Below are 9,794 nucleotides of genomic sequence, written 5' to 3' on the forward strand. Positions count from 1 at the left end.
TATATAAATGATCAGTTGTCTGTCCCAGATAAATAAAGACATATCACTATTACTTATATAGATTGTTTAAATTTGGTACAAGAAGTTCGTTTAGACTGAGTATAAGAATACAAGATCGTGTAGCAAGATCGTTTAAATTTGATATAATTTCGTTTAGACTAGATATAAGGTTACAAGATTGTTTAGACTAGGTACAAAATCGTTTTTCACGCATGTGTGACCGATTAATCGCGATGTATTTTTGGCATTTTACATTGTGGGCTTGTGGTTTTTTTTCAAAATTGTTCTATACGGTGTAAATATTTTTATGTTTTGTTCTATTTTTTAGAAATTCCTAAAGGAAAAAAAATGTTTATTCTCATTTAATAAAACCTCTATCCATGTGTTTAACCAATTGAATTTGTACTTTGTATTAAGTTTTAACCAATATCGAATTATGTAATATATTTTTAAATACAATTATACCAAGGGGTCTTTTTAAAAATATAAAAAACGGCAAAATATTTACACTATATACAACAATTTAAAAAACGGAAAAAGCACATAAGCCCACCGTGGCAAATACCAAAAATGCCTTGTCAACCACACCGTCAATAATGCGCGCGTAATATATTTGCAATTGTTTAGATATGGCTACAATTTATACGCGATCGTTTAGATATGGCTACAATTTATCTTTTGATTTCAATTCCATCGTTTAATTTTGTTATATGATTGTTTAATTTGGTTACACAATCATTTAAATTTGATCTTTAGATTTAGGGACCTAAATCTAAATGAATTTTTTTTTTCAAAATTTGGTACACGATTTTTAAATTTTTTTGGTACACGACCATTTAGATTTCTTTACACGATCATTTACATTTTTTACACAATCATTTATTTTTTTTACACGATTGTTTCATTTGGCTACTCCGATCCAAATGATTTTTTTTTTTGAAAACGATCGTTTACATTTGGCTACTCTAATCTAAATAATTTTTTTCAAGATTCTTTATACACAATCTTTTATTTTTTTACACAATCATTTACATTTGGCTACTCAAATCTAAGTAATTTTTTTTCAAGATTCTTTATACACGGTCTTTAATTTTTTTTTCAAGATTGTTTACTTTTTTGCACGATAGTTTACTTTTGGCTACTCCAATCTAAATGATTTTTTTCAAGATTCTTTATACACGACCTTTTAGATTTTGTTATTTTTTGTACACGACGTAAAAAAAAAAGAAAAGAAGAAAGACAATGGAAAGAAATTGCAGCAAAAAAAAAGAAGAGGAAAAGTAGAAAGATGATGGAAAAGCGAAAAAAAAAGAAAGAGAAAAAAAAGAAAAACAATGAAAAGATTAAACAACCTAAATAAATAATTGAAAAATAAAAAAGATGGTGGAAATAAATTGCAGAAAAAAAATAGGAAAGAAGAAAGATGAAATCGCAAGAGGAAGATGAATCGCAAAAGAAAGATGGAAGGACAAACTTGAAATATTTAAAAAATGGCTCTTTATGGACTTTGTTATATGGGCCGTAAATATTTTGGTGTTTTGTTACATTTATGTAAGTTTCTTTTATACCAATATATTTTATGAAAACTTTGTGATATTTTTTCAGTTCATATCTAGAAAAAGAACGTATTAACAAATAAAATAAGACAAAAGCATCCAATGTCCACATGTAAGTGTATCACATTGTCAGTTGGAGTCAAGCCTCCTAAAAGATAACGATTATATATCATTATTCCATCATAGAAAATGATCTATACATGTATATTGTTATGATATTTGAAAAAGATATGTACTATTATTAGTGAATCATATGTTGTTACGAAAATATATACATAGGTTATAAGTTTTTTTATGGGGATTTTCAACCTTGAATTTAAGGGAAAAATCAGTATATTTAGGTTGATCAGGTCATATTGTATTTCTAATAATAACAAGGTTAAAGGGTTATTTTGTAAATAACAATGATTTGTTTTGTATTAGTTTATTTATACTATATTTTAAATTTGGCTGTCTCTGCTATTTCATTTGGAAAATTAAGAAAATATCGAATTATGATAAGTATAAGTAGTGAAACTTATTACAGTTAATGAAACTCGTTACATGGCTACTATATTTTATATCAAAAAAATACAAAGCAATTAAATCTTTAATCTCACAAAAATAAATAGTATATGCCAGTTATTGTCAATAAAAGATAATAAAACAAAATAATAAAGGTTCACATCCTTGCAATGACACGAGTTTCTAAGAGTCAGTGAAGGAGGTTTTTGTGGATTCATTTGTTCTTAGATAGAATAATTCTGCATTTGTTCCACATAAAATAAAATAATATTAAGCATATAGAAGAATGCACGAGGCACAAAGTCAGGAGAGAGTGAAAATCGACCCAAAGCATTGAACGAGAAAGTAAAGCGCTCAACTGCCTCAACAAAGGGACTCCGGCCTTCATATCTTAAGCCGATTCTAGGCCACGAACTTAGACCTAAACTTGCAACTACCACTTACTGTTATGTGGGCATGGAACTATCACTGACACAATCTAGTATTTTCGTCTCTAGACAGGATTTCGAGGACGAGGGTTCAGATTTTCCGCATCAGTCTATGAGAAAGAATGGAGGATCAGACGCGAATCGAGTGAGCTTATTCGCTTTGATCTTCTCTGGAAGAGTTACTATTATATATAGTTTATACGTCAAATATATACCATTATAGTTTCGATCAAACATATAATTAAAAATATATATACAAATACATAGCTGGCTTAAAAAGTTGGCTATAAAATGTGAATAGTGGAAGAAAATAAATAAATTGAAAAGCACAAGTTTTTAATAAATTCTAATGAAAATTCTAAATTATTTCACTAATAGAAGACAATTTAGGCATATTATAAAGTCAATAAAATTATTAGTTTGAATTTTTAAATGAAACAGGTCTTAAGCTAAGGGTTATGAATTCGTTTTGTGTACAAATTGTTTGTTTTCTTAAAAAAAAAAAAAAAAAAACAAAAACAAAAACAAAAACGAGAGAGAGAGAAGAAAACATTGGAATAGTACATATAACCTTTGAGATAGAAAAATGTTTTAAATGGCTACCATGATCAAATATTAAAATAATTTATCATAGCACTTTTTTCTCCATTCTAAAGTGCTTTTAGTGAAGAGCTTTTGTTGTTTCTTTTTCATTGGAAAAACGCTTTTCTCAAAAAGTGCTCTTTGAAAAGGAGTTCTAGGTTTTTATCCATCTGATATCTCTTTCTAACTCTCACCATCTCATTTATGAAAAGATTGAGACCAAATGCCAGCTCAAAGCCTAACATGACATTGCAGTTAAGAAGTTGAGACAAATAATAAATTGTTGATGGCCATTGTTTCAATTAATGGTCATGTTTTTAATAGTGAAATTAATATATTATTCTTCCAAAGGGAAAAGACTTACCTTGAAGCTTCAATCTAAATTATTATCCAAAAAATAATGTTTACGTTGACATAAATTATAATTTTTTATTTTTAAAAATAAAATAAACATTAACAAAGTACAAAATTACATCAAGAGAAAAAAGAGGTCCAAACCCTTCAAAGTCAGAAGAAACGAGGAAATATGCTCTTCCAATGCATTTGAGCCGAGGAATGAGCCAAAACATTATTCCAACAACGTACATGGGTGAAAGAAACATCACCCACCAATTCGTGAATACAACTAAACCTTCTAAATGAAACAGGAATTTAGATTCTTTAGGATGAATGGACAAGAGGTTAATCAGATTTCATAACAACCGGTCGAATATTGTGAGAAATAATGTTAAGAATGCCTTCATAGATAGTAATAGTTTTAACAACTTTAGCATTAATGCATCTTTCTGTTGGAATATCCTAAAACTCGTAATTTGTGGTTAAAATTATATTATATTCAATAAAGTAGTTATTAAGTATTTACTAGTAAAAATAGAATACTATAATCTTGAATTCAATTAACTAAGGTCCCAAGACTATCTAATGTAGACTTGAACTTTATGTGGAGACATAAATGTGGATCAAGTGCGAGTTTATAGCCCAAACGGTTTATAGTGTACAAATAAGGTTGGACACCTTATTCTGTGAACACTATGGATGCAGCCAACTCTGTAGTTAGTACAACGATGTGATCTTGAATCGTTCGTGTAGAGACATAGAAGTGGGTGCATCCAATGTAAAGATTTTACATAAGACTGGAACCATGAAATAATCACTTTTAAGTTATAACACCATTGACTTTATAAATTGACTATTTCTATTATGATAACCATATAACTTAATATTAATCCTGAACTAACTATAAACTTCTGTTCAAACGATATTATCCTTAGATCTACATAGGTGATGGCAACTCAACGGCTCTGGTCCAGTAAGCCTCTCATTTCTGGGGTAAGACCAGATGGATAGCTAGGGACATAGGGTGCAAGACGAAATTCATTTCTACCCATTTTAGAGTTAGTATATAGGTTGTTCCCTTAAAAACTAAATCCAAGTCTTAAACAAGGGATCCTATACCCTCTCATTGACCCAAGAGGAATTTGGTTTATAGGTTGGATCTTGAACCAATTGTTCAATAGTGGATTGGTGGGACTTAAGGAACAAGATGTAGTCTCAGGTGTAAAACGGTATTTTGATCCAATCAAGGTTACGAACAACCTGTGAAGAATTGAAAACCTTCTTCAACCTTCAGACGCGAATTTTTTTTTCACTTCGTTTTCCATACAGAATCGAAAAATTCCTCGTTGATGGACTTTCGATTGTCCGTTTTGGACGAATTTGGTGTCGAAAAACTCAGAAAAACACCCCAAATCCAAAAACTGGGCTCTAAATTACAGATTTACAACACAAAATGCCCAAAAACGCAGGGGCCATTTAATCAAATAAAAAAAGCTGTAACGATGGCCAAATTACAGTAAACATTCAATTGCAAAACTGACATTCATAATGCAAGAAATCTCACGTAACCAATGCAAAATTTTTAAAATTCTCCATTAAAATTGAGATGACTCTGATACGAATTGAAGGGATGAAAGTGCCCTTAGCACAACGGAACAATTACAGAGACCTTAACCCAATTTTAATTGGAACCTAAAAATACCAATATATTGGTAAAATTTAAATTAATTATGGCTAAACACATATTCAAGAAAAAAATACATAGAAGAAGAAAGAAAAGGAAACTTACGATCGTTGAGGTGTTTGTATCTATAAAACTCCAAATTAGGGAACACCACCACTTGGAAACCTTCCTATTATCTGATTGAGATGGTTTGTGGAAACCAATTGGGAGGAATCTTTTTTTTACAGAGAAAAAATTCTTCAGAGAGAATTGGAGAGTCTTCAGAATCACTGAACTCACATAATCACATACACATTAAATTTTAACCTATAGTTTTAATATGTATCTAATTCACATTAAACTAATATTTGAACTCATTCAAATATTTTATTCTTTCATAATTTAATTTTTGAATCCATAATTTAATTTTTGATGATTCAAAAATTAAATTTATGTAATAAAGTCTAATTAAAAAATAAACTTTATATTATAATGTATCACCATGCATTATATTAATTCTCAAACTAAATTTGAACATTTCAAATTACAACCAATATAAATAAATCTCATTACCCTTTACGAGCTAGGAAGGGGATCTAATGGACCTACAGATGAGAAGCTACAACGATATGAGATTAATTGGCTAAACTCATTAACCACATTAATCAATATTCGTTAACTGTGTGTACACTCCACTAAAGACTCACAACTAAACTCTTCTCACCGTAGATATATTTCTGTGTCCATGGATATAGACCAACTATCAGTAAGTTAGTCCTTCACAAGTGTTCGTAACATCAGCTGGGTCAACAGTACTACAAAACTTGGTTTACTTAACGCTTTTTACCTGTCAAGTATTGGTTTACTTGACGCTTTTCAACGTGTCAAGTAATCCAGTGTCAAGAATAAGGGAGGTTTACTTGACAGTTTTTAAGCGTCAAGTATAATTATACTTGACAGGTAAAAAGCGTCAAGTATACAACTATACTTGACAGCTTTTATGCGTCAAGTAATCCAGTGTCAAGAATAAGTAGGTTTTGTTTTTGACAGTTTTTACGCGTCAAGTGAAATTATACTTGACAGTTTTTGGGTATCAAGTATATAAGGTTTTTTGACATTTTCGACATGTCAAGAATTTGTTTACTATCAATTTTTTTTTAAATGAAAAATTGTATATTTTAAAATATTCATATATAATTTATCCTACACCTATTTTGAAGTCCAACAACAATAAAATACACATTAATTGAACAATTGAAAACAACTCAAACTTTCCATCAAAGAAATTGCATATATATCAATGAACCGTACATATATTAGTTGGTCATTACATATTTCATTACAACATATATATGTGCACGCCAAACTTCTAACAATAGCCTAAACATTCCATCTATATGTCGATATAAACAAAGTATATGTGTAGCCTAAAGGTATACTATATCAAAACTTGTCTTTTAATTTACCTATATCCACTATCAATAAAATATCAACAAAACTAGTTCACTTATATCTAGTATAAAAAAAACTTGTTTATCTAACCCAAAAGATCAATGGTGGGTTTGGACTCCAAGAAGAACTCGTTTCTAATAAATCTCGAAAGAATGTTGAACTTTCCAACATCGGAATCTCCAATCAGAACAATCTTGAACAAATAGTCATACTCGTGGTCTACCTTATGAGCCATAGTAGTCTTTGCCCTAGATTTCTCGAACAAAACTGATCCAAAAACATCAAATTCAACAATTTCGTAAACAAAATTGAAAGAATCAAAATCATTTGCAGTAGATAGCTGAAACGAAAACGTTAGAGGAGCAAGAGAATCCCTGAATTGAAAATTACCTTAAGATCTCTATGTAGTACTCGTTTAGAGTGCAATATCTTAAATTATAATCTTCCATCTTCCATAATTTACCCTCTGAGTTAACTACCAATTCATTTGTAGTTGACAAATTTTAAAGGCAGAACAGAGTCAATTTGATCATATCTTGGGAATAATGAGCAGTATTTCAAACAGTTAAATAGTTGATATAGGTTCTAAATAAACTAACCGCTTAGTTGGTAGTGTCTTTGAACTTCTCTGTTTGCTTTGCCATAAGAGCAAAAATTTGTTTCATTTCTAGACTTAGAAAAAAAAGTATAAATCTTAAATGAGCCATTTTAGCTATAAAGATTAGAGTTCCATTAGCAACAGAGAACAATAGAAAACTAACCATGATCATTTTCTTGAGTACATATCTATTTAGAAAGAAGGTAAATATTGAGAGAAGCACGAAAATAAGTCGAACAATTGTGTAATGCCACAAGACCAAAAATTTGTTTCATTTCTACGCCTAGAAAAAAAAGCGTATAAATCTATAAATCTTAATGGGCCATTTTAGTTATGAAGATTAGGGTTCCATTAGCAACAGAGAACAATAGAAAACTAACTATGATCTCTCAACTTAATAGACAGCTAAGCATCAGCACATTTTTTACAATAATTACAAGGAAGTGTGAACATTAAGGTTTTCATTTAAAGGACTTAAAAGCAGTTGCTGAAAGAACATAAGTTCAAAAATATTTCTTACTTTTTCTTCTCAGTCTTGTGATAAACAAGAAAAACCAATCCAAATGCTCCCTTCCCAATATGCTCAATAACTACATAGTCTTCCAATTTTTTACACGGCAACCTGCAGAAGAAACATTTATTTTATAAGAATGATATTTTTTTTTCATTATTGAGATAGAAAGTGATATCCACGTGTTGTGATATGACAACACATAAAAGTTGAAAATGTTAGAAATCACCTCGAAACATGTAGTAATATACCATTGTTTTTCCTAATAAGTCTTCAACCCGCTTGAATGTTACATTAATAGACTCTAACAACATATCCAATTCAAACCTGCAAGCATAAACAGAAAACATAGCTAATTATTTGTTGGGATAAAACTTCCAAAAGGAAGAGAAAATAATGAAAATACTTCATAATATAAGTTAGGATACTTAATACAATGGAGAATAGATTAATGGAGATGAATAAAAAATTCAACTTGATGACAAATTTAATGACAGAACGTCAAGCGGCTTAAGCATTAACATGAAATAATGAATGCAAAGAACTGCCTATATTCATGTTAGTATAATAAACCCTCAAACTTTGATTCCATCTGTTAACTCAACAGATATAAATTGTGAAGAAAATAAATAAACCAATCTCATTGTAATGCTTTTCTAACAGATATGCTGATGACAATAAAAGTCCAATTTTTCATGCTCTGATGAAGAAGACTTTTTTTTTCATTCAGAAATAGTATATTGAAAGCAAATACAAAAGTATAAACTTACTTCACAAGAATGAAATACAGTACCACAATAGTCGAAATGTTCCATTAACAAAAGTCAAGTACAAAGCAACAAGATGGAGGCTTCTAAAAACTGACCTGTGAGATCATTCCAATGACAATTAGTCATCCATAGATAGCCAATGCATTCAAACACAAACTAAACATATAGTCTCCAACTGATTCACAGATGATATCAATGCCATTAGGATACTTTGTCTTTAGGACATGAAAAATAAAAAACTATAAATATTCCCCTACCGAACTACTTACTATCGAACTTAAAAGCTATAGAGGAGGAAATTAGAGATGCCATAATGAATTTTAGGAGTAGAAGTTGCAGTAGCAACATAAAGAAGAGTGATAGAATAGTTTTAACCAAATTTATATTCTCCTTTTTTTTAATTTCAAGCCCTTTTACTAACTCTACCCTACAAGTTGTAACCAAAAGAAAGTGTACAGAACACGATCAAAAGCACTTCAAAAGTTCTAGAGCAGTGAAAAGAAATAGAATTGCTAGCTTACCTTCAAAAGTGTACAAAACACGATCAAAAGCACTTCAAAAGTGTATAGAACACGATCAAAAGCACTTCAAATTCGCCACAGATTACACAAACCCAACTAAGCAATAGAACAACCTTAGAACAGAAACACAAAACATAAAATATAATTAAAACATATACCATACTTGGACATGATAAACAAGAAACCTCTCTGTAACGAAAAATTGGAAGAAAGAGATTGATTATGGGAGTACTAAAGGAGATTGATTTGGGAAGGAAAATCCTAAAATATTTTCAAACATTTCAATGGATCCTAAAATATAACAAACACATTTCTGATTTTGAAGTACCCAAAAATTGAAACTAAAAGGCCATAAAAATGTACAATACAAACCTGTGAACGGTGACAGACAACCTGTTGTGGCGGCGGACAAACCTATTCTGAACGACGACGGATGAACACACCAAATCTTTAGCGATGGACGAACGTAACGTCTTCAGCGATGGACGAATGCAACGTCTTCAGCGACGACTTTCAATGAATGGGGGCTTGCGACTGAGAAGAGAAATATGAGGGGGGAAGTTAGGGTTCTTTTACAAAATTTGGGGGAAACATAGGAAATTTGTGAAAGTAAAATTAAAAGATGAAAAAATTTAATTAAAATATTGAAAAATATATATTACTTGACATTTTTTAAATGTAAAGTAATTAAAAATAATCTTGACACTTTTAACCTGTCAAGTATTTAAAAGAAAAAAACAAAAATTATGGGTTTTTTCATTCTTTCTTATTCTTGACGTTTTTTTATGTTACTTGATAGTTTTTATTAAACAACCTTGACGGTTTTTTCATTCTTTCTTATTCTTTCTATTAAAACCATCAAGTATATCAATT

General features: G+C 30.1%; 1 long non-coding RNA gene across 1 annotated transcript; it reads right to left on the bottom strand.

Annotated features, from left to right (window-relative positions):
* Positions 1 to 6,346: 6,346 nt before the first annotated feature.
* On the bottom strand, positions 6,347 to 9,496 carry LOC103486157 (uncharacterized). The gene is made up of 6 exons (XR_537043.2): positions 9,294 to 9,496; positions 8,922 to 9,034; positions 8,401 to 8,495; positions 7,860 to 7,957; positions 7,640 to 7,741; positions 6,347 to 6,788 (listed from the first exon to the last, which is right to left on the bottom strand). It is a non-coding gene; the product is annotated as an uncharacterized LOC103486157 (long non-coding RNA).
* Between the last annotated feature and the right edge of the window lie 298 nt (positions 9,497 to 9,794).

This window comes from Cucumis melo, chromosome 8, assembly GCF_025177605.1.
Source record: "Cucumis melo cultivar AY chromosome 8, USDA_Cmelo_AY_1.0, whole genome shotgun sequence".
Classification (NCBI taxonomy): domain Eukaryota; kingdom Viridiplantae; phylum Streptophyta; class Magnoliopsida; order Cucurbitales; family Cucurbitaceae; genus Cucumis; species Cucumis melo.